Genomic DNA, 24,018 nt, shown 5'->3' with positions numbered 1-24,018 from the left:
GTATATATATATATATATATACATATAGAGCAAATAAAAAAAATTGTGTGACATTCAGTAATTTCTTTAAATAATAAAAAAGGCACGCTTTGTTGAATACAATTTTGTGACGGAAACAATTTACTATATGAAATTGTGCCAAATTTAAATATTCCCATTAAGGATAACAAAGCACAAAAGCACAAAAGCACATAAAACAATATATTTCTGCCTTCAAGTATTATTTGCACCCAGATCCTTGTAAACAGGCAGCTGTCAGAAGCTGATAACAGGGTTGGTGAGTGTTAGAGCAGATTAAGTTATTGGTAAGCATCACTGTTCCAACCTCAAGCTAAAGAGATCAATGCCAACCACTAATACAAGCTAACTGCCAAACAATGTCATGACCGTCCACATCCAAAACCTATGCTGGGCAAACCAGATACATATATTGATGAGAAGGATAGTCAAAATGAACACAAATCAATATTGCTCTTTAGTTACCATTAAAATTCTGCATACTAAGCCTATGTACCCAAATACTAGATAATAGATATGACTTATCAATATCAAACTGTCTCTAATATGTATGCTGCAAAGATTATATACATTTATAAAGAGTGTAGAAAACAAGAAGAAATATTTTTAGTCCATTACCATTATATTAAATATCGCTGACAAGTGTAAAGCAAATAGACAGTTGCAGAAATTATTTAACAAATCAGCTATACTGACTACAAGATCTAGGGATTTAAAGGGTTTTTGTTATAACAAAATGTAATTTTTTGTCCTGCTGTTTGGTACCCTAAAAACAACAGGCAACCGAATGCAAGTGTTCAGTGCCCCTGCAGCGCCATCACAGGAGAAAATAAGTACTACACAATTTCCTTTGAAATAGATGGGTTGTCAAGCCAAGTCCTCCAGAGAGCAATTCACTGCTTGCGGTTACTCCCCACTCTGGATAATAGATGAGGCTCTTGAACAGGGACCTCCCATTATTAACTCAAAATTCTATAATAGGTTTCCCCTTCAATGACCCAATAAAATGAAACCCATAATGAACATCTACTAAGAATGATAAAAAGGCTGGTTCCTATTCCTTATGACATAAAGTGGTTGTCAGAGTTAATTTTTAAAAAACAGTAGGGAACTTATTAGAATAAAAAATAAATAATACCATCCTGAACCCCTCTGTCCTACTACCGCTGCTTCTTTCTTCCCTGCCACTCCAGGCATGACGTTATGTTTTGATGACGTGCTTATATACCACATGTGACCACTGTAGCCAATCACAGCCTCAGCATTATAGAGCATAAGACCGATGTGGCAAGTGATTGGCTAATTGGCTTATCACATGCAGTATACAGATACATCACTGCTGCAGTCCGGAAAACAAACCCCAGAGGGGAGGGTGAGGCAGCTGCCATGATACAGAGGGAATTTGGGATGGTAAATATATCTTTTGTAAATTATTTGAATAACTCGGATAACCATTTTGAAGAGTTTGTATGGTTTCGAAAACCGTGTTTCATAAAAACTATAATGGAATTCTGATTTAATAGATAGATGAGGGTCCTGAATATTGGACCCCTATTAGTAGTAGCAAAGAGTAGCTACAAAGAATGTCTCTTACTCTGGAGCACCTGACATGTCTCCGTCAATGGTAACTGTGTGATTTTTTGCCGCACTGTATTTTTGTCTCATCTTATTTTGCTGATGTTGCTGTGTGAGGTCTTTTTTAATGGAAATTTTAAAACATTACATAATTTAATATAGATTCATATTTTAAGCATGACATTCAGAATATTCAATTCCACTGTTCCACAATTCTAAAGTATTTTATGGAGCTTGCGTTTCTCAATGGCTGTGTATAGGCAGCAGCAATGAGGTAGGAGTAGTCTCTGAGTCTCTCTCTAAACACTTTGCGGTCTTTCCCAAATTGACCACAGGTGTGCAAAACTCTCACAATCGGTACTGCAGTTACCACTGCAGGGTGCATATTTTTAATCAGACAGCCAATCCCTATATGTGTGGTGGGAGCTGAAGCAATATACCCTCTCCACAGGCAGAAAAGTCTATCGCCATAAACGAGTGTTACCTTTGCTAACACACACACAGTCCCAAAAGACTTAACAGTCTGTGAATATCTGGCACTTGTCCTTAGAATGTAGGGATTGAGAACCTCTTGTAGTAGGTATCACACTGCGTAGACCCATGCAGCTCCTCACACCTCTACATACGGCTCTTGGAATCACACTCAAAGCATAGTACAATAACCCTTAATGGTAGATATTAATCCTGTGAATTAACTCTTAGCAGTAATCTACTGGGCCACTGCAAGTATAACATTAATTTTTATTTTACGCAATAGTAGGGCTTGTCCAAGATTATTTACTGTCAAATTCCCATCATTTTTATTCTCAAAAGATTTTGTAACCAGAAAAACATGGTGATCATGTCGTTGGACTGGTTTAATGAAAATAGAATATTCTCACTTCCTTTCATCATCTCCATTGTTCTATAAACAGTTTGATAATCATTCCCTATGACAATCATATTTTTTTGGACAAGTAGGTTAGTTACATTTTAACCACTTCAGCCCCGCTAGGTGAAACCCCCTTCATGACCAGAGCACTTTTTACACTTCGGCACTACACTCCTTTCACCGTTTATCGCTCGGTCATGCAACTTACCACCCAAATGAATTTTACCTCCTTTTCTTCTCACTAATGGAGCTTTCATTTGGTGGTATTTTATTGCTGCTGACATTTTTACTTTTTTTGTTATTAATCAAAATGTAACGATTTTTTTGCAAAAAAATGACATTTTTCACTTTCAGCTGTAAAATTTTGCAAAAAAAACGACATCCATATATAAATTTTTCGCCAAATTTATTGTTCTACATGTCTTTGATAAAAAAAAAAATGTTTGGGCAAAAAAAAAAATGGTTTGGGTAAAAGTTATAGCATTTACAAACTATGGTACAAAAATGTGAATTTCCGCTTTTTGAAGCAGCTCTGACTTTCTGAGCACCTGTCATGATTCCAGAGGTTCTACAATGCCCAAACAGTAGAAAACCCCCACAAATGACCCCATTTCGGAAAGTAGACACCCTAAGGTATTCGCTGATGGGCATAGTGAGTTCATAGAACTTTTTATTTTTTGTCACAAGTTAGCGGAAAATGATGATGATTTTTATTTTTTTTATTTTTCTTACAAAGTCTCATATTCCACTAACTTGCGACAAAAAATAAAAAATTCTAGGAACTCGCCATGCCCCTCACGGAATACCTTGGGGTGTCTTCTTTCCAAAATGGGGTCACTTGTGGCGTAGTTATACTGCCCTGGCAATTTAGGGGCCCAAATGTGTGAGAAGAACTTTGCAATCAAAATGTGTAAAAAATGACCGGTGAAATCCAAAAGGTGCACTTTGGAATATGTGCCCCTTTGCCCACCTTGGCAGCAAAAAAGTGTGACACATCTGGTATCGCCGTACTCAGGAGAAGTTGGGGAATGTGTTTTGGGGTGTCATTTTACATATACCCATGCTGGGTGAGAAAAATATCTTGGTCAAATGCCAACTTTGTATAAAAAAATGGGAAAAGTTGTCTTTTGCCAAGATATTTCTCTCATCCAGCATGGGTATATGTAAAATGACACCCCAAAACACATTCCCCAACTTCTCCTGAGTACGGCGATACCAGATGTGTCACACTTTTTTGCTGCCAAGGTGGGCAAAGGGGCACATATTCCAAAGTGCACCTTTCAGATTTTGCAGGCCATTTTTTACACATTTTTATTGCAAGGTACTTCTCACACATTTGGGCCCCTAAATTGCCAGGGCAGTATAACTACGCCACAAGTGACCCCATTTTGGAAAGAAGACACCCCAAGGTATTCCGTGAGGGGCATGGCGAGTTCCTAGAATTTTTTATTTTTTGTCACAAGTTAGTGGAAAATGATGATTTATTTTTTTTCTCTTTTTTCCTTACAAAGTCTCATATTTCACTAACTTGCGACAAAAAATAAAAAATTCTAGGAACTCGCCATGCCCCTTACGGAATACCTTGGGGTGTCTTCTTTCCAAAATGGGGTCACTTGTGGCGTAGTTATACTGCCCTGGCAATTTAGGGGCCCAAATGTGTGAGAAGAACTTTGCAATCAAAATCTGTAAAAAATGGCCTGCAAAATCTGAAAGGTGCACTTTGGAATATGTGCCCCTTTGCCCACCTTGGCAGCAAAAAAGTGTGACACATCTGGTATCGCCGTACTCAGGAGAAGTTGGGGAATGTGTTTTGGGGTGTCATTTTACATATACCCATGCTGGATGAGAGAAATATCTTGGCAAAAGACAACTTTTCCCATTTTTTTATACAAAGTTGGCATTTGACCAAGATATTTTTCTCACCCAGCATGGGTATATGTAAAATGACACCCCAAAACACATTCCCCAACTTCTCCTGAGTACGGCGATACCAGATGTGTGACACTTTTTTGCTGCCAAGGTGGGCAAAGGGGCACATATTCCAAAGTGCAACTTTCGGATTTCACCGGTCATTTTTTACACATTTTGATTGCAAAGTTCTTCTCACACATTTGGGCCCCTAAATTGCCAGGGCAGTATAACTACGCCACAAGTGACCCCATTTTGGAAAGAAGACACCCCAAGGTATTCTGTGAGGGGCATGGCGAGTTCCTAGAATTTTTTTTTTTTTTGTCGCAAGTTAGTGGAATATGAGACTTTGTAAGGAAAAAAGAAAAAAAAAGAAAAATCATCATTTTCCGCTAACTTGTGACAAAAAATAAAAAATTCTAGGAACTCGCCATGCCCCTCACGGAATACCTTGGGGTGTCTTCTTTACAAAATGGGGTCACTTGTGGCGTAGTTATACTGCCCTGGCAATTTAGGGGCCCAAATGTGTAAGAAGTACCTTGCAATCAAAATCTGTAAAAAATGGCCTGTGAAATCCGAAAGGTGCACTTTGGAATATGTGCCCCTTTGCCCACCTTGGCTGCAAAAAAGTGTCACACATCTGGTATCGCCGTACTCAGGAGAAGTTGGGGAATGTGTTTTGGGGTGCCATTTTACATATAACCATGCTGGGTGAGAGAAATATCTTGGCAAAAGACAACTTTTCCTATTTTTTTATACAAAGTTGGCATTTGACCAAGATATTTCTCTCACCCAGCATGGGTATATGTAAAATGACACCCCAAAACACATTCCCCAACTTCTCCTGAGTACGGCGATATCAGATGTGTGACACTTTTTTGCAGCCTAGATGCGCAAAGGGGCCCAAATTCCTTTTAGGAGGGCATTTTTAGACATTTGGATCCCAGACTTCTTCTCACACTTTCGGGCCCCTAAAAAGCCAGGGCAGTATAAATACCCCACATGTGACCCCACTTTGAAAAGAAGACACCCCAAGGTATTCAATGAGGGGCCTGGCGAGTTCCTAGAAATTTTTTATTTTTTGCATAAGTTAGCGGAAATTGATTTTTTGGGTTTTTTTCTCACAAAGTCTCACTTTCCGCTAACTTAGGACAAAAATTTAAATCTTTCATGGACTCAATATGCCCCTCAGCGAATACCTTGGGGTGTCTTCTTTCCGAAATGGGGTCACATGTGGGGTATTTATACTGCCCTGGCTTTTTAGGGGCCCTAAAGCGTGAGAAGAAGTCTGGAATATAAATGTCTAAAAATGTTTACGCATTTGGATTCCATGAGGGGTATGGTGAGTTCATGGGAGATTTTATTTTTTGACACAAGTTAGTAGAATATGAGACTTAGTAAGAAAAAACAAAAAAATAAATAAAATTTCCGCTAACTTGTGCCAAAAAAAATGTCTGAATGGAGCCTTACAGGGGGGGGGGTAATCAATGACAGGGGGGGTGATCAATGACAGGGGGGTAATCACCCATATAGACTCCCGGATCACCCCCCTGTCATTGATCACCCCCCTGGTAAGGCTCCATTCAGACGTCCGTATAATTTTTACGGATCCATGGATCGGATCCGCAGAACACATGCGGACGTCTGAATGGAGCCTTACAGGGGGGTTATCAATGACAGGGGGTGATCAGGGTGATCACCCCCCTGTCACTGATCACCCCCCCTGTAAGGCTCCATTCAGACATCCGCATGATTTTTTACGGATCCATGGATACATGGATCGGATCCACAAAAAACATGCGGACGTCTGAATGGAGCCTTACAGGGGGGTTATCAATGACGGGGGGTGATCAGGGTGATCAGGGTGATCACCCCCCTGTCACTGATCACCCCCCCTGTAAGGCTCCATTCAGACATCCGTATGATTTTTTACGGATCCATGGATACATGGATCGGATCCACAAAAAACATGCGGACGTCTGAATGGAGCCTTACAGGGGGGTTATCAATGACAGGGGGTGATCAGGGTAATCAGGGTGATCACCCCCCTGTCACTAATCACCCCCCCTGTAAGGCTCCATTCAGACATCCGCATGATTTTTTACGGATCCATGGATACATGGATCGGATCCACAAAAAACATGCGGACGTCTGAATGGAGACTTACAGGGGGGTTATCAATGACAGGGGGTGATCAGGGTGATCACCCCCCTGTCACTGATCACCCCCCCCATCCTGTAAGGCTCCATTCAGACATCCGCATGATTTTTTACGGATCCATGGATACATGGATCGGATCCACAAAAAACATGCGGACGTCTGAATGGAGCCTTACAGGGGGGTTATCAATGACGGGGTGATCAGGGTGATCACCCCCCTGTCACTGATCACCCCCCCTATAAGGCTCCATTCAGACATCCGCATGATTTTTTACGGATCCATGGATACATGGATCGGATCCACAAAAAACATGCGGACGTCTGAATGGAGCCTTACAGGGGGGTGATCAATGACAGGGGGGTGATCAGGGAGTGTATATGGGTGATCACCCGCCTGTCATTGATCACCCCCTGTAAGGCTCCATTCAGACGTCCGCATGTGTTTTGCGGATCCGATCCATGTATCCATGGATCCGTAAAAATCATGCGGACGTCTGAATGGAGCCTTACAGGGGGGTGATCAATGACAGGGGGTGATCAGGGAGTGTATATGGGTGATCACCCCCCTGTAAGGCTCCATTCAGACGTCCGCATGTGCTTTGCGGATCCGATCCATGTATCCATGGATCCGTAAAAATCATGCGGACGTCTGAATGGAGCCTTACAGGGGGGTGATCAATGACAGGGGGGTGATCAATGACAGGGGGTGATCAGGGAGTGTATATGGGTGATCACCCGCCTGTCATTGATCACCCCCCTGTAAGGCTCCATTTAGACGTCCGTATGCGTTTTGCGGATCCGATCCATGTATCCGTGGATCCGTAAAAATCATACGGACGTCTGAACGGAGCCTGACAGGGGGGTGATCAATGACAGGGCGGTGATCAATGACAGGGGGGTGATCAGGGAGTTTATATGGGGTGATCATGGGTGATCAGGGGTTTATAAGGGGTTAATAAGTGACGGGGGGGGGGTGTAGTGTAGTGTGGTGTTTGGTGCGACTGTACTGACCTACCTGAGTCCTCTGGTGGTCGATCCTAACAAAAGGGACCACCAGAGGACCAGGTAGGAGGTATATTAGACGCTGTTATGAAAACAGCGTCTAATATACCTGTTAGGGGTTAAAAAATTCGGATCTCCAGCCTGCCAGCGAACGATCGCCGCTGGCATGCTGGAGATCCACTCGCTTACCTTCCGTTCCTGTGAGCGCGCGCGCCTGTGTGCGCGCGTTCACAGGAAATCTCGCGTATCGCGAGATGACGCGTATATGCGTGACTGTGCGCCAGCCTGCCACCTCCGGAACGCACATGTGCGTTAGGCGGTCCGGAGGTGGTTAAATGGTCTACCTGCCTTGAGACAGAGAAAATTACAGCCCTTTTTGGCGTGCATTAGTGGCAAAAAAATATATATATTATTTGCCGTTCAGCGGTGCAGTTATATGTTCTAAAGACCTTTTTACAGTGTATTACTGGCAAAAAAAAAAATATTATTTGCTGTTCAGCAGTGCAGTTATATGTTCTAAAGCCATTTTTAGCGTGTATTATTGGCACAAAAAAAGTATTTGCCGTTTCGTGGTGAAGTGAGAAAATTACATCCCTTTTTGGCGTGTATTGGTGGCAAAAAAAAATATATTTGCCATTCAGTGGTGCAGTTATATGTTCTAAAGCCATTTTTGGCATGTATTAGTGCCAAAAAAAAAAATATTATTTGCTATTCAGCAGTGAAGGTATATGTTCTAAAGCCTTTTGTGGAATGTATAAGTGGAAAAAAATAAGGTCTTATTTGCCGTTCAGCGGTGAAGTTATATGGTCTAAAGCCCTTTTGTGGAGCGTATAAGTGGAAAAAAGAAATATATATTTGCCGTTCAGCGGTGCAGTTAAATGTTCTAAAGCCCTTTTTGGCATGTATTAGTGGCAAAAAAAAATATATTATTTGCCTTCAGCGGTGCAGTTATATGTTCTAAAGCACTTTTTGGCATTTATTAGTGGCACAAAAAAAGTATTTGCCGTTGTGTGGTAAAGTAAGAAAATTACAGCCCTTTTTGGCGTGTATGAGTGGCAAAAAAATATATATTATTTGCCGTTCAGCGGTGCAGTTACCATATATGTTCTAAAGCCCTTTGTGGCGTGTATAAGTGGAATAAAATAAGGGCCTATTTGCCGTTTAGCGGTGCAGTTATATGTTCTAAAGCTCTTTTTGGCATGTATTAGTGGCAAAAAAAAAAGTATTTGCCGTTAAAATGTTAAAATATGACATTAAATATAATGTCTAAGTAACTTTTTGCTGTGTATTAGTGGCAAAAAATATATATTATTTGCGGTTCAGTGGTGCAGTTATATCTTCTAAAGTCTTTTGTGCTGTGTATAAGTGGAAAAAAGTAAGGGCCTATTTGCCGTCCAGCGGTGCAGTTATATGTTCTGAAGCCCTTTTTGGCGTGTATTAGTGGCCAAGAAATATATATTATTTGCCATTCAGCAGTGCAATTATTTGTTCTAAAGCCATTTTTGGCGTGTATTAGCGGCACAAAAAAAGTATTTGCCATTGTGTGGGGAAGTGAGAAAATTACAGTGCTTTTTGGCGTGTATTAGTGGCCAAAAAAATATGTTATTTGCTGTTCAGCGGTGCAGTTATATGTTCTAAAGCCCTTTTTGTCATGTATTAGTGGCAAAAATATATATATATTATTTGCTGTTCTGCGGTGCAGCTATATGTTCTAAAGCCTTTTGTGGCTTGTATAAGTGGAAAAAAGTAAGGGCCTATTTGCTGTTCAGCAGTGCAGTTATATGTTATAAAGCCTTTTTTGGCGTGTATTAGTGACAAAAAAGAAAGTATTTGCCGTTGTGTGGTAAAGTGAGAAAATTACTGACTTTTTTGGGGTGTTGTAATATCCTTTTTATTTATTTATTTGATCTAATAGTATGTCAGACAGAGAAGTGCCAGGCCCTGCACAAGGGAGTGACAGAGGCCTAAATGTTTCTTGCTTAGGCACAGGTTGCAGCAGAGTAAGGGTGCGTTGCAGCAGGAGTCGCAGCAAGAGGTCTGAGCTTCTGGTGTCATCTAGAGGTCTCGTCTTGACCAGCAAACCAGTGGTTCTTGAATGGTTGACTCGGTCATCCACTTCGTCCCAAGTGACATCAGACACCCCCAGCTAAGAGTCGGTGGGTTTGTCAGACACAACCCTTAGTGGGCATGGCCAGGGAGCAGGCTGCTCATGAGGATTGGAGACATGACGCCTAGATCTCACAGCCACATGAGCCCTGTGGGGGCTGAACTGGAGGAGGAGGACATTAGAGCACAAACAATGTGTAGCGAAATGGGTGGTTTGCATACACAGTTGACAGGAGATGAGGAGCAGGAGCAGCCAGTGGAGCTACAGGGCGATGAGGAAGACGAGGCAGAGGACCCAGACACACCGTGGCAGTATGCAGTGGAGATGGAGGCAGGGAGTCCCTCCGAGTGACTTGCACAAATGGCCTGATGCATGCTCACTTGCTTGCGTAGCGACAGCTGAATTATCAGCATTCGGCAGAGGGATAACTTATGGCTCTCTACCTTGTTGGACCCTCGCTACCGGTTTAAAATGGGGGCCTTTTTTACACCCGCTGAGAGGGAGGACAAACTGAACTACTATAGAGACATCCTATGTAGTCAGTTGGCTGCTGCCTATCTGAGCCATCGTCCATCCTCTCGCAGATCTGACCAGGAGGCCCTCTGCGCTCAAATTCCTCTGGCCCATAGCTGCTGTGGCAGGGTGGGGGGTAGGAGTAGTTCCAGCTCCATCAGCAGCAAGCTTGAGTCTAGAGTCGCTGATGAGCAGCTTTCTTCACCCGCCTAGTGAAGAAACTACTCAACAGCAGCAGCTGGACCTAGAGCAGGACCTGAACCAGCAGGTGGTGGCATACTTGGATAGCACCCTGCCACCCCACAGTAAAGATACGCTGGACTACTGGGCAGCCAAACTGGATTTGTGGCCACAACTGGCAGAGTTTGCCCTGGAAAAGCTGTCCTGCCTGGCCAGTAGTGTGGCATCAGAGCGGGTGTTTAGTGTGGCGGGTGCCATAGTTACCCCAAGAAGAACTCATCTGTCCACCCAAAATGTGGAGAGACTGACCTTTGTTAAGATGAATCAGGCATGGATCAGCCAGGATTTCCACCCACCAATGCCTGATTCATCAGACTAGCTCATTCATGGTGCCACACCAACACTTTGACAAAAGAGACTGGTTTCTTCTGACTACCTGCCTCAGCTACTATTCTGATGCTGCCACCCACCTGATGCCACACATCTGATGCCAAGTGCTCATTCTTTTACCCACCATCTTCTGCTGGAACTGGTATTGCCATCCACGTCCCCACTCTGTCAATTGGTCACTCTGTGTTCTCCTGATGCTGCTGCCACCTCACCACTCAGGTCTCCTGATGCTGCTGTTGCCCCCCCCCCCCCCCCCCCACTGTTATTGGGCCACCCTGTGGTCTTCTCCTCATGCTGCTTCCACCTCACCACTATGTAATAGGGCCACTCTGTGGAATTCTCATGCTGTTTTCACCCTTCTCACTTCATGACTGGGCCACTATTTTGCCTTTCGGCCTGGCTGACATAATTTATTTGACCCTTTTTCTGATCTGTCAGAAAGAATGAAAAATGTGATGCACAATGGACCCTGTCTATGTAACAGCTGTAAGGCCTGCATGACATGGTCACTATTTTGCATCAGAATTGGCTTATGAGTTGGTAGCCAAAAGCAGGAGTGGGTACAAAACACAGACATGCAAATATTCCATTTATGTGACATCTCCGTTTTAGATCCACGCCTGTTTTTTTGGGCTTTAGCAATACTAATGAAATACTGACCAAATGCTGACCAAGTGAAGGCGGATGCTCCACAACAGGATCCGTTTTTTTGGGGTTATTGTTATGATGGATCAGAAGAAGGGCCAAATAATCAGTGACGTCAACACTAACTAAATGCTGACACCCATTTGTCACGGCGGGGAGTGGGGGAAGCCCCCCACCGTACGATGACTGGGGGATAAGGAAAGCAACTAGGATCTAACACAAGGATAAGGGAGCAGGTCACCTAATGCATCCCTATACCTAGCCCTAACTCCTCACCGTATGAGCGGACCTGGATGGTAGGACGGGTCATACCCTGGATACCTGAGGCCCTGAGTCGCCCTGAGAATCCCTCACAAAGGAGCTGAGGAGAGGCGCCCTGTCCTTCCAGGACACAGAAGAACAGGATCTCAAAAGGCCTAGAAGCAGGGAAAGGAAAAGACCATATGCAGCAAGAGAATCGGCAGATAAGAAAAACAAGACAACACACCTACCTGACGCTGCCACCACGACTGGAACCCATGAATATGTATCCGACCCCTAACACCAAACAGGACACCATACCAGCAACTCACACAGGTATCCAGCACACCAGACTCTGCTAGGACCCCCATGCCGCAAGGTGCATGGCAGCCCCAGGCGGCACTGCATAACGGCTTGTGGTTCAATTACAACACACCAAATCATAACCCCACACCAAACATACAACACATGTAATGGAGGGAAGACATTGCTGGAGACCTCGATGTCCCACTAGGAGGCCCTCAATCTGGGAGATGAAATATGAAGACCAGGAGCATAACTCCAGCACACACCATGGCTGGAGTACCACTGACTCCTGTCCTCTAGCCACAGGTAAGATGAAGCACCTAGTGACCACACCCAACAAGGTGGTTAACCCCTCCAGCACCAGACAGAGGAGGAAACAACTGACAGGGGAAGTGCACACACCAGCATAAAAAGCTACACGTTGCCGCAGGCAACAACATGCAACGCACACACCACAAAGGTCATGACACTGTCCCCGCATGCGAAAACAGCAACACGTTGCCACAGGCAACAGCAAGCGTGGTATAAGTGTCACAGTGCACACCAAAGGCCGTGACACCATTCCACTTTTGTAAGGCTGAGTTTACACTTGAGTTATTTGGTCAGTTTTGGCTCCGTAACTACCCAAATAAGTGAAGTGTGCAAGAGCGACGCCTGTCATCTACATGTCAAATGAACTCAAAGTATTATTTCACCACCACAGCAGACTCCATATGCGTGTTACAGCAAGGCACAGTGTTCTACACCACTAGAAAGGCTCTCTGCATCCCAGAAATAGCCATATTTTAACGCGATGCAACACAAATAAATTCGGATCGAGACAAATTTTTTCGGAAAATTCAGCGAACCGGCCAGATCAAATTTTTGAGAAATTAATTCATCTCTATTCACATGCACCAGCTGTGCTGCCCCATCCCCATATCCTGTTACACAGCACAGCTCTCAGCTATAGTGTTGATCGAGCACCAAAGTGCTCGGGGGCTCGCGTAGAACACCTCAGGATGCTCGGGTGCTCGGTAGAGGATTGGAGAACCCGAGCATTAAACTAGGCACCCCCTGCTCTGAAGAGGGGAGGGTGTCTGGTTCACATGAAAAGGTCAAAAATTTATGGAAACACCACTGAAATGGTTCGGGAACAGCATGGGGAGGATGTCTGGATGCATCTTGTACTCCCAGGTCGCTGCTGGGAATGACGTTGTCCGAGTAGTACGCCTATTTTACAGACGGACAATAATACGCACGAAACCAAAGATAAAATCAATTTTAGAGGAAAAATTGCATATTTACTTGTATAAAAAAGTGCAAGTGCTGCCAAAAATTACAAGCAAGGCCTCATGCACACGACCGTTCCGTTTTTTGCGTACCGCAAAAAACGGAAGCCACCCGTGTGCCTTCCGCAATTTGCGGAACTGGCGGCCCATTGGCGGCAGGGCAGTCCAGCACCTCCAAGGCGTAGAGCGCCAGTTCATGCCACGTGTCCAGCTTGGACACGTAATAGTTGTTAAGCACAGAGGGATCATTGAGGATGCTGACATGGTCTGCTACGTACTCCTTGACCATCTTCCAAAACTTTTCTCTCCTTGTGATACTAGGCCGCACATCAGGGTGAGGTTGCTGGCGGGGTGTCATGAAACTGTCCCAGTCCTTGGAGAGTGTTGCCTTGCCTCTGTTGGAACTGCTGTGTGTTCCCCTCATCTCACCTCCTCGGTTGCCCAAGGAACTACGGATTCTGCTGCCAGCATTGTCAACTGGAAAGTTTTTGAGCAAATTTTCCACAAGAACCTTCTGGTATTGCACCATTTTGCTAGTCCTCTCCACCACAGGAATGAGAGATGAGAAGTTCTCTTTATAGCAGGGGTCGAGAAGAGTGGACAACCAGTAATCAGTGTTGGCCAAAATGTGTATAACACGAGGGTCACGGGAAAGGCAGCATAACATAGTCAGCCATGTGTGCCACAGTCCCAACAGACAAGACTTCGCTGTCCTCATCAGGAGGATGACTCTAAATCTCTTCATTCTCTTCCTCCTCTTTGGCCCATCCAGGCTTAACAGATAGAATAAACCTGCTGTGGGTACTACCCTCTGAAGCGGAGGCACCCGTCTCCTGCTCCTCCTCCTCATCATCATCCAATTTGCGCTGAGAAGATGAATGGAGGGTGGTCTGGCTATCACCCTGTCTTTCCCTATTTCCACCTCTTCCACATGCAAAGCGTCCTCCTACATCTTGAGCAGCGAGCATTTCAGTAGACACAGAAGTGGGATGGTATTCCACTACTGCCTCTGTTGCGTAAAAACCTCAGAGGTCAGACATCTATGCCCACTCGTTGCTTGTGAAGAGCAGAAGCTGACTGGAAAGGTGACTACAATGTTGCAGCTGGTATTCCACTACTGCCCTCTGCTGCTCACAAAGCCAGGTGGCAGACCGGTGGCAGCTGCAGATGACTTTTGGAAATGGGCACACACGCGGAGCACCTTCACCAGTAGCTCAGGCAAATTGGTAGGTTTTGAGAAACTGCTGAACCATTAAGTTGAACACATGGGCTAGGCATGGTATGTGTGTGAGCTTGCCGAGATCCAAAGTTGCCACCAAACTTACGACCATTATCAGACACAACCATGCTTGGTCCTAGGTTGAGTGGCGAGAGCCACAGCTCAGTCTGGTCCCTTATACCCTGCCACAGCTCTGTGGCAGTGAGCTGTTTGTCACCTAAGCAAATTAGTTTCAGCACAGCCTGTTGCCGCCTCCCCACTTCAGTGCTACACTGCTTCCAGCTACTGACTGATGGCTGACTGGTGCTGCAAGATAATAATTCAGAGGTGGAGGTGGAGGAGGAGAAGGGGGGGGGGGTTGCAGCCACTAATGTAGGTGGTGGCTGAAATCCTGATGGAAGTAGGGCCCGCAATCCTTGGCGTCGGTATCACCTGTGCCATCCCAGGGTATGACTCACTATGGGCCTCCACAATGTTCACCCAGTGTGCCATCAGGGAAATGTAGCGTCCCTGGCCACAGGCACTTGTCCATGTGTCAGTCATTAAGTGGACCTTCCCAATAACTGCGTTGGTCAGGGCACGGGTGATGTTACGGGACACATGCTGGTGTAAGGCGGACACGGCACACCAGAAAAAATAGTGGCGGCTGGGGACTGAGTAACGAGGGACTGCCACCGCCATCAGGTTGCGGAAAGCCTCACTGTCCACAAGCCTAAATGGCAACATTTCCAGGGCCAGCAATTTGGAAAGGTGTACATTTGGTGCTATGGACTGTGGGTGGGTGGCTGGGTATTTGCGCTTTAGTACTAAGGCCTGGGGTATGGACATCTGTATGCTGCCCTGGGACACAGAAGTGGATATGCTAGCTGATGGTGCTTGCGAAGGTCCTGGTGCAGGGCGGGGGGCATCCGGGCCTGCGTCTTGGACAGGGGATTGGCCAGCATGTAACACAGGGGAAAAGGAGGCAGTGGTGTGACCCGCAGACACTGAGGTTGCTAGTGTTCACGACCCTGCTCATTTTGGTACGGCACAGGTTGCGAATGACAATTCTTTTATCGTCCTCAAAAAAGCGCCAGACTGCAGAACACCTACCCCTTTGCAAGGGAGATTGCAGCACGGGGGTGCTCCGGGGAACACCCCACTGCCTCTTCCAGCCTGTTGCGGTGCAGTGGATCACTTCCCCTCTATACTGCTGTCGTCACTCGGTTTGCCACCTTCCAAGGTTGGGTCAGTGATTTCCTCTTCCACTTCCTCACTCTGGTCATCCTCCTGACTTGTTGACCTAACAATAATCTCACTTATTGACAACTGTGTCTCATCCTCATCACTAACCTCTTGAGACACTAATTGCCATTGACTTATTGGCAAATGTGTCTCATCATCATTATCCACCTTGTTAAACACTAATTGCAGTTTCCCACTGTCATCTTCTTGTGACTGTGGATGCTCAAGAGTTTGGTCATCGGTGCACACGATCTCCTCATGTCCCTCTTCAAGAGGACTTGGCGAGAGGCCCAAATCAAGGAATGGCGATGAAAAGAGCTCCTCGGAATATCCAAGTGTGGGATAACTTGTTTGGCAAGACTCTCCATGGTGGGAGGAAGGAGGATCAGGGTGAGGATTCTGTTGACCAGACTCTTGGCTACTGAGACTGGACTTTGTGGAAGACAGGGTGTGCTTAACCGACTAGAAGCATTATCTGCTGGAATCCAACCGACCACCTGTTCGCACTGGTGTGACTTTGAGAGTGGTGTCCTGCTCAAACTGGGACATGAAGCTAGGTATCATGGATGAGTGTGTTTCTTGTGCTCTTGCAGCAGGCACACTTTCACCGCGCCCAGGGCCACAGCCTCTGCGTGCACCATCAGCAGCACGGCCACTTCCCCGTCCCTTACTGTTCGCCTTCTGCATATTAAATTGTATACCGTATTTTTCGCCCTATAAGACGCACCGGCCCATAAGACGCACCTAGGTTTTTGAGGAGGAAAATAAGAAAAAAAAAATTTGAACCAAAAGGTGCGCTTTTGGTGGGTTTTGAACTAATTGTGGTCTGTGGGTGACGCACTGTTATGGAGGATCTGTGGATGACACACTGTTATGGGGGATCTGTTGTTATGGGGGATCTGTGGGTGACGCACTGTTATGGGGGATCTGTGAGTGACGCACTGTTATGGGGGATCTGTGAGTGACGCACTGTTATGGGGGATCTGTGAGTGATGCACTGTTATGGGGGATCTGTGGGTGACACTTATGGGGGATCCTCTCTGGATGGCACTGTTATGAGGATCTGTGTATGACAGTTATGGGGGGGATCTGTGGATGACACATATATAGCATCTTATGCTATGTGTCATCCACAGATCCCCTCCATAAGTGTGGGGGTCGCATCTGCTTTTATAATGACAGCTGGGCCCGTGCAGTGACTGTATTCTACTACACGGGCCCCGCTCACTGTATAATCATATCCCTAATAGTTAATTGTTGTATGCATGTAATCGCATAATGAGCGATAATGAGCGCTGTGTATCACCGTACTTACAATTAGAAGCGCTCGCCGTTCGGAGCAGAGAGGAGGGAGGAGGCAGGCCGGGAGGACGGGCGCTGGCAACGTGAGTCATCCGTCATGCGCCCACGCCGCCTGCTTCATTCATAAAGTGGGCGGCGCAGGCGCGTGACGTATGACTCATGTTGCCAGCGCCCGTCCTCCCGGCCTGCCTCCTCCCTCCTCTCTGCTCCAAACGGCAAGCGCTTCAGATTGTAAGTACGGTGATACACATCGCTCATTATCGCTCATTATGCGATTACATGCATACAACAATTAACTATTAGGGATATGATTATACAGTAAGCGGGGCCCGTGTAGTAGAATACAGTCACTGCACAGGCCCCGCTGTCATTATAAATGCAGATGCCGCCCCCCAGCCCCTCCTCCCTCACAGCTGATACACCCGCCGCACGGCATCGCGACGGGTGTATCATTGAAAACTGGGCAAAATCAGCTACATTCGCCATATAAGACGCACTGCTATTTTCCCCCCACTTTTGGGGGGAAAAAAGTGCGTCTTATACGGCGAAAAATACGGTATATGCTTGCATGTATTTCACACGTACACTAGCGCAGGTTTGGTAAGTATATGCGCAAATAAATTAAACTGAATGTCACTGATATTTAGGATGTGCAAACGCTATACAGGAGATGTAGCGCAGGTAATGTCGCGGCCACCAGCAGCTAAATTTTTTTACAGAATTTCACTGATATTTAGGATGCGCAAATGTTATACAGAAGATGTAGCGCAGGTAATGTCGCTGCTTTCACCAGCGCTAATAAAAAATTACAGGGAAAAAGTACACTGGATGTCACAGATATTTTTAGTATGCGCACATGTTAAACAGGAGATGTATGTAGCGCAGATAATGTCGCTGTCTGCAGCACCAACAGAAAAAGTACACTGGATGTCACTGATATTTTTAGGATGCTCAAACATTATACAGGAGATGTAGCGCAGGTAATGTAACCGTCCGCAGCAGCCGCCATCTACGGAAAAAGTACACTGGATGTCACAGATATTTTTAGGCTGCGCACACGTTACAAAGGAGATGTAGCGCAGATAATGTTGCTGTCTGCAGCGGCCAAACAATTGCAAGCTACTTAGCACAGGCTGAGCTAAAAATACAGGTCCTTCTAAAAAAATTTGCATATTGTGATAAAGTTCATTATTTTCTGTAATGTACTGATAAACATTAGACTTTCATATATTTTAGATTCATTACACACAACTGAAGTAGTTCAAGCCTTTTATTGTTTTAATATTGATGATTTTGGCATACAGCTCATGAAAACCCAAAATTCCTATCTAAAAAAATTAGCATATCATGAAAAGGTTCTCTAAACGAGCTATTAACCTAATCATCTGAATCAACTAATTAACTCTAAACACCTGCAAAAGATTCCTGAGACTTTTAAAAACTCCCAGCCTGGTTCATTACTCAAAACCGCAATCATGGGTAAGACTGCCGACCTGACTGCTGTCCAGAAGGCCATCATTGACACCCTCAAGCAAGAGGGTAAGACACAGAAAGAAATTTCTGAACGAATAGGCTGTTCCCAGAGTGCTGTATCAAGGCACCTCAGTGGGAAGTCTGTGGGAAGGAAAAAGTGTGGCCGAAAACGCTGCACAACGAGAAGAGGTGACCAGACCCTGAGGAAGATTGTGGAGAAGGACCGATTCCAGACCTTGGGGGACCTGCGGAAGCAGTGGACTGAGTCTGGAGTAGAAACATGCAGAGCCACCGTGTGTAGGAAATGGGCTACAGGTGCTGCATTCCCCAGGTCAAGCCACTTTTGAACCAGAAACAGCGGCAGAAGCGCCTGACCTGGGCTACAGAGAAGGAGCACTGGACTGTTGCTCAGTGGTCCAAAGTACTTTTTTCGGATGAAAGCAAATTTTGCATGTCATTCGGAAATCAAGGTGCCAGAGTCTGGAGGAAGACTGGGGAGAGGGAAATGCCAAAATGCCTGAAGTCCAGTGTCAAGTACTCACAGTCAGTGATGGTCTGGGGTGCCATGTCAGCTGCTGGTGTTGGTCCACTGTGTTTTATCAAGGGCAGGGTCAATACAGCTAGCTTTCAGGAGATTTTGGAGCACTTCATGCTTCCATCTGCTGAAAAGCTTTGTGGAGATGAAGATTTCATTTTTCAGCATGACCTGGCACCTGCTCACAGTGCCAAAACCACTGGTAAATGGTTTACTGACCATGGTATTACTGTGCTCAATTGGCCTGCCAACTCTCCTGACCTGAACCCCATAGAGAATTTGTGGGATATTGGGAAGAGAAAGTTGAGAGACGCAAGACCCAACACTCTGGATGAGCTTAAGGCCGCTATCGAAGCATCCTGGGCCTCCATAACACCTCAGCAGTGCCACAGGCTGATTGCCTCCATGCCACGCCGCATTGAAGCAGTCATTTCTGCAAAAGGATTCCCGACCAAGTATTGAGTGCATAACTGAAAATAATTATTTGAAGGGTGACTTTTTTTGTATTAAAAACACTTTTCTTTTATTGGTTGGATGAAATATGCTAATTTTTTTAGATAGGAATTTTGGGTTTTCATGAGCTGTATGCCAAAATCATCAATATTAAAACAATAAAAGGCTTGAACTAGTTCAGTTGTGTGTAATGAATCTAAAATATATGAAAGTCTAATGTTTATCAGTACATTACAGAAAATAATGAACTTTATCACAATATGCAAATTTTTTTAGAAGGACCTGTATATATATTGCTGCCAGATACAACAATAGTCCTCAAAAGGACTTTTGGGTCTCTAATCCACGCAATTTAGCGTAGGTTGCGCTAAAAATATAATGCTGACAGACACAACAATAGTCCTTAAAAAGGACTTTTGGGCCTCTAACACCACCAACCCTGCCTAACAAAAAAATTTAATTCAATTCCCTACACTATCTGACCCTTCTACAGCACAGCTCTTCCTAAGACCGGCCGAACCACGTGTCATCGGGTGCTTTATAGCACCAAATGACGCGTTCTAGACAGCCAATCACTGTAATGCCAGTAACCAACATGGCTACGGAATTACAGTGAGTGGCAGTACTTACCCGCAAGTTTATTGGCTGCTTAGCAGCCAACAAACGTTCAGGGAGAAGACATGAGCATGCCGCTCGAGTATTCGGCCGAACGCCGCGATGTGCCGAGCATCTTGATGCTCGAGTCGAACTGGTGTTCGGCCAAGCATGCTCGATCAACACTACTCAGCTACTTGTATGCTACAGTCTGTAATCAGCAGATTTATTTCTCTCTTTCCATGCTGTAGAAAGTCCATTATTTGTAGACACAATAGATATTTCTGCTGATAACATTAATGCAGCGGTCTACAGTCAGAACCATAGTGTTATAAGTAAGATATAGATCTCATTACTGACAGCTCTCACATGGTCACTACATGCAGTCTCTTCTGAATACAGTATATTGTGCAGTCCGCACAGTGAGCGATCACTTGTCCCACACAGATTAGTACAGTGTGACGCCACACAATGCTATGTACACATAGAAGTAGACAGTGGGGGGAGATTTATCAAAACTAGTGCAAAGGAAAACTGGCTTTGTCGCACATAGCAACCAATCAAATTCCGCCTTTCATTTTCCAAAGGAGCTGTGAAAAAAGAAAGGTGGAGTTTGATTGATTGCTATGGACAACTAAACCTGTTCTGCTATATACCAGTTTAAAAAATGACTATATATAAAAAGAAAAAAAAATCGGCACTCTCAAACACTTTTTTTACTCCTGTGGTCGCAATGTTTTCAGCTCATTCACAGAGGCTTTTTTTCAAGCTATGAGCTGAAACTTTGCGACTAGTGTTTCAACTTTGGCGTACAAGGTTCGAGTTGTCTAAGAATTCCGTTATAGATTCCGCTATAATAGACCATAAATTATAGTCCGCGGTAGCGTAATTCATAGCGTAATTCTTAGACAACCCGAACCTGAACCTTGAAAACACAAGTTCGCTCAACACTAGTTGCGACCACAGGAGTGAATAAAGTATATATATTTTCACTCATTTTTTGTGAGACTGCTGCCATTTATTTTTATTTTTTTACATTGTCCTTTATTTGTTGCTGGATCCATTGGCCTGTACCTCCATATTTATATTTGGCCTGCTGTGCTGCCATTGTGTGTGTGCATGCATATATATAAAGTACAGACCAAAAGTTTGGACACACCTTCTCATTCAAAGAGTTTTCTTTATTTTCATGACTATTAAAATTGTAGATTCACACTGAAGGCATCACAACTATGAATTAACACATGTGGAATTATATACATAACAAAAAAGTGTGAAACAACTGAAAATATGTCATATTCTAGGTTCTTCAAAGTAGCCACCTTTTGCTTTGATTACTGCTTTGCACACTCTTGGCATTCTCTTGATGAGCTTCAAGAGGTAGTCACCTGAAATGGTTTTCACTTCACGGGTGTGCCCTGTCAGGTTTAATAAGTGGGATTTCTTGCCTTATAAATGGGGTTGGGACCATCAGTTGCGTTGTGGAGAAGTCAGGTGGATACACAGCTGATAGTCCTACTGAATAGACTGGTAGAATTTGTATTATGGCAAGAAAAAAGCAGCTAAGTAAAGAAAAACGAGTGGCCATCTTTACTTTAAGAAATGAAGGTTAGTCAGTCCGAAAAATTGGGAAAACTTTGAAAGTGTCCCCAAGTGCAGTCACAAAAACCATCAAGCGCTACAAAGAAACTGGCTCACATGCGGACCGCCCCAGGAAAGGAAGACCAAGAGTCACCTCTGCTGCGGAGGATAAGTTCATCCGAGTCACCAGCCTCAGAAATCGCAGGTTAACAGCAGCTCAGATTAGAGACCAGGTCAATGCCACACAGAGTTCTAGCAGCAGACACAGCTCTAGAACAACTTTAATAGGAGACTGTGTGAATCAGGCCTTCATGGTAGAATATCTGCTAGGAAACCACTGCTAAGGACAGGCAACAAGCAGAAGAGACTTGTTTGGGCTAAAGAACACAAGGAATGGACATTAGACCAGTGGAAATCTGTGCTTTGGTCTGATGAGTCCAAATTTGAGATCTTTGGTTCAAACCACCGTGTCTTTGTGCGACGCAGAAAGGGTGAACGGATGGACTCTACATGCCTGGTTCCCACCGTGAAGCATGGAGGAGGAGGTGTGATGGTGTGGGGGTGCTTTGCTTGTGACACTGTTGGGGATTTATTCAAAATTGAAGGCATACTGAACCAGCATGGCAACCACAGCATCTTGCAGCGGCATGCTATTCCATCCGGTTTGCGTTTAGTTGGACCATCATTTATTTTTCAACAGGACAATGACCCCAAACACACCTCCAGGCTGTGTAAGGGCTATTTGACCATGAAGGAGAGTGATGGGGTGCTGCGCCAGATGACCTGGTACCACAGTCACCGGACCTGAACCCAATCGAGATGGTTTGGGGTGAGCTGGACCGCAGAGTGAAGGCAAAAGGGCCAACAAGTGCTAAGCATCTCTGGGAACTCCTTCAAGACTGTTGGAAGACCATTTCAGGTGACTACCTCTTGAAGCTCATCAAGAGAATGCCAAGAGTGTGCAAAGCAGTAATCAAAGCAAAAGGTGGCTACTTTGAAGAACCTAGAATATGACATTTTCAGTTGTTTCACACTTTTTTGTTATGTATATAATTCCGCATGTGTTAATTCATAGTTTTGATGCCTTCAGTGTAATTCTACAATTTTCATAGTCATGAAAACTCTTTGAATGAGAAGGTGTGTCCAAACTTTTGGTCTGTACTGTATATATATATATATATATATATATATATATATATATATATATAAAATGCTTTTTGTGAGGCAGGGTAAATAAAAAAATGGCTCTTCTGGCACAGTTTTAATTTTTCTATTTTTTACAATGTTTACCTGACAGGGTAGATCATGTGATATTTGTATAGAGCAGGTAGTTACGGACGTGGCAATACCTAATATGTCTATTTTTTACATTTTAGTTTGGTTTACACAATAAAATAATTTTGGGGGAAAAAATAATGTTTTTGTGTCTCCATTTTCAGAAAGCCATTTTTTTTTTGGGGGGGGGGGGCTATTTTCTTAGGTAGGGTTTCATTTTTTGTGGGATGAGATGATGATTTGATTGGTACTATATTGGGGCACAAATGACTTTTTGATCGCTTAGAATTACACTTTTTGTGATGTAAGGTGATAACAAAATTGGCACTTTAAAAAAGAAATTTATGGTGTTTACCAGATGGGTTGGATCACATTATATTTTTATAAAGTAAGTCGTTTTGGACATGACAATACCTAATATGTGCATTTTTTAAATTTAGTTTTACACAATAAAAGCATTTTTTAAACAAAATCATGTTTTTGTGTCTCCATTTTCTGAACGCCATTTATTTTTTATTTTTGGGAAGATTGTCTTATTTAGGGGCTCATTTTTTGCGGGATGAGGTCACAGTTTGATTTGTACTAATTTTGGGTACATATAACTTTTTTGATCACTTTTTATAAAATTTTATACAATTTTTTGAGAAGTGTGTTGGGCAAATTTTTTTTTTACAAATTTTTACAAAGGTGTCCATATCCTTTAAGCTTGCGTACTTTTGAACTATCATTTACACTAGTTTCTGGTGTAAATATTAGTAAATCTGTTGGGCCACAGGACATCCCCTCACATAAAGCCTTCACCACTTTCTCATCACTTTTGAAAAGTGGTGAGAGAAGGGAATTGCAAGCTGTGGCACAAATATGGCATGTACAATAATTTGTAATTTTTTTATGTAAAACATTTGATAATGTCTCTAAATGGATCCAGAAGAAAATGGATGGCATAGAGACAACCAGATAAGTCTTATGTTTCCGAAATTTCATCAGAATGGGGTTATTTCTACAGCAAGCTCATGGATTTGCAAACACCACTCAGATAAATGAGACTATTGAGTTGGCCAAGTATGTATTACCCCTAATGGTGCTGAATGTGCAGGCCACAATTATAGTCTCTGAAATAATCCAAAACTGTACAACTTTTGAACAGAGCTACATGAAAACCTATGTGCACTATGTG

The 24,018-nt window shown here is 44.1% G+C and overlaps 1 protein-coding gene across 2 annotated transcripts in view; it reads right to left on the bottom strand.

Moving 5' to 3' along the window:
- The window catches only part of LOC122925946, a 405,237-nt gene that overhangs the window by 123,602 nt on the left and 257,617 nt on the right, over nt 1-24,018 (bottom strand). The window lies entirely within an intron of this gene.

This window comes from Bufo gargarizans, chromosome 2 (genome assembly GCF_014858855.1).
Source record: "Bufo gargarizans isolate SCDJY-AF-19 chromosome 2, ASM1485885v1, whole genome shotgun sequence".
NCBI lineage: Eukaryota > Metazoa > Chordata > Amphibia > Anura > Bufonidae > Bufo > Bufo gargarizans.
The sequence above is the reverse complement of the archived record's forward strand: the minus strand, read 5'-3'. Positions and strand labels throughout refer to the sequence as shown.